This window comes from Callithrix jacchus, chromosome 1, assembly GCF_049354715.1.
Source record: "Callithrix jacchus isolate 240 chromosome 1, calJac240_pri, whole genome shotgun sequence".
NCBI lineage: Eukaryota > Metazoa > Chordata > Mammalia > Primates > Cebidae > Callithrix > Callithrix jacchus.
Window position 1 is genome coordinate 211,234,878 of NC_133502.1, and position 2,548 is coordinate 211,237,425.

General features: G+C 47.8%; 1 pseudogene; it reads left to right on the plus strand.

The window, feature by feature from the left end:
* Positions 1-495: 495 nt before the first annotated feature.
* LOC100409792 (hsc70-interacting protein pseudogene) lies at positions 496-2,260 on the plus strand (annotated as a pseudogene).
* The last annotated feature ends 288 nt before the right edge of the window (positions 2,261-2,548 follow it).

A 2,548-nucleotide genomic window follows, 5' to 3' on the forward strand; every position in this document is an offset into this window, starting at 1 on the left:
GTGGAGTGAAGTGGCACGATCTTGGCTCACTGTAACCTCTGCCTCCTGGGTTCAAGTGATTCTCCTGCCTCAGCCTCCCAAATAGCTGGGATTACAGGCACCTGTCACCATGCCCAGCTAATTTTTGTTTTTGTTTTGTTTTGGTTTTGAGACAGAATCTCTCTGGCTGTGTCCAGGCGCCAGGCTGGAGTGTAGTGGCATGATCTCGGCTAGCTGCAACCTCTGCCTCCCAGGTTCGAGCAATTCTCCTGCCTCAGCCTCCCAAGTAGCTGGGACTACACACACGTGCCACCACGCCCAGCTAATTTTTTTATCTTTTAGTAGAGACAGGGTTTCACTATGTTGGCCAGGATGGTCTTGATGTCTTGACTTCATGATCCGCCCGCCTCTGCCTCCCAAAGTGCTGGGATTACAGGCATGAGCCACCACACCTGGCCTGTAGTTTTAATAGAGACAGGGTTTCATCATGTTGGCCAGGCTGGTCTCAAACTCCTGATCTCAGGCGATCCATGGGCTTTAGCCTCCCAAAGTGCTAGAATTGCAGGAGTGAGCCACCACACCCAGCCCTTTCTTTCCTTTTAAGGCTGAGTCATGTTTATACATTCATCCACCAGAAGTCCACTTGGGGCTAGGGATGGTAGCTCATGCCGGTGATCCCAACACTTTGGGAGGCCAAAATGGAAAGATCACTTGAGCCCAGGAATTCAAGACCAGTCTGGGCAACATAGTAAGACTCCATCTCTACCAAAAAAAAAAAATTAGCCAAGCATTATGGTACATACCTTTAGTCCCAGCTACTTGGGAAGTTGAGGTGGGAGGAGCACCTGAGCCCAGGAGTTCAAGACCAGCCTGGGCAACATAGCAAAATCCCATTTCTACAAAAAAAATTAGCCAGGCATGATGGTGCATGCCTGTAGTCCCAGCTACTTGGGAGGCCAAGGTGGGAGGATTGCTTGAACCTGGGAGGTTGAGGCTGCAGTGAGCACTGATTGCATCACTGCACTTGAGTCTGGGTGACAGAGTGAGACTGCCTCAAAAAATGTTTTAAAAAATAGTCTTGTGCCCTTCTGCGTGGTCATGCCAAGCCAGCGCTTCAGACCCTCAGCTTCGCCCACCGCTTCCCGACAATGGACCCCCCCAAAGTGAACGAGCTTCGGGCCTTTGTGAAGATGTGTAAGCAGGATCCAAGCGTTCTGCACACAGAGGAAATGCGCTTCCTGAGGGAGTGGGTGGAGAGTACGGGTGGGAAAATACCACCTGCTACTCAGAAAGCTAAAATCAGAAGAAAATGCCAAGGAAGAAAACCTGATAGTAAGAAGGTAGAGGAAGACTTAAAGGCAGACGAACCATCAAGTGAGGAAAGTGATCTAGAAACTGATAATGAAGGTGTGATTGAACCAGACACTGACACCCCTCAAGAAATGGGAGATGAAACTGCAGAGATAACAGAGGGATGATGGATCAGGCAAATGATAAGAAAGTGGCTGCTATTGTAGCCCTAAATGATGGTGAATTGCAGAAAGCCATTGACTTATTCACAGATGCCATCAAGCTGAATCCTCGCTTGGCCATTTTGTATGCCAAGAGGGCCAGTGTCTTCGTCACATTACAGAAGCCAAATGCTGCCATCCGAGACTGTGACAGAGCCATTTAAAGAAATCCTGATTCAGCTCAGCCTTACAAGTGGCGAGGGAAAGCACACAGACTTCTAGGCCACTGGGAAGAAGCAGCCCATGATCTTGCCCTTGCCTGTAAATGGGATTATGCTGAAGATGCGAGTGCAATGCTGAAAGAAGTTCAACCTAGGGCACAGAAAACTGCAGAACATCGGAGAAAGGAGGAGCGAAAACGTGAGGAGCGAGAGATCAAAGAAAGCATAGAAAGAGTTAAGAAGGCTCGAGAAGAGCATGAGAGAGCCCAGAGGGAGGAAGAAGCCAGACGACAGTCAGGAGCTCAGTATGGCTCTTTTCCAGGTGGCTTTCCTGGGGGAATGCCTGGTGGTTTTCCCGGAGGAATGCCTGGAATGGGAGGGGGCATGCCTGGAATGGCCGGAATGCCTGGACTCAGTGAGATTCTTAGTGATCCAGAGGTTCTCGCAGCCATGAAGTTACGGTGGCCTTCCAGGATGTGGCTCAGAAGCCAGCAAGTATGTCAAAATACCAGAGCGACCCAAAGGTTCTGAATCTTATCAGCAAAGTGTCAGCCAAATTTGGAAGTCAAGCATAATGCCCTTCTGATAAAGCCTTTGCTGAAGGAAAAGCAACCTAGATCACCTTATGGATGTCGCAATAATACAAACCAGTGTACCTCTGACCTTCTCATCAAGAGAGCCGGGGTGCTTTGAAGATAATCCCTACTCCTCTCCCCCAGATGCAGCTGAAGCGTTTTACAGTGGTTTGCCGTTAGGGTATTCATTCAGTTTATGTTTTCCTACTAGGAATCACAAACTTTAAACATTTTTTAACTTTAAAAATATTTAGAACAAATTTAAAGGGTCTGTTAATTCTTATATTTTTTTTTACTAATCATTTTGCATTTTTTTCTTTGA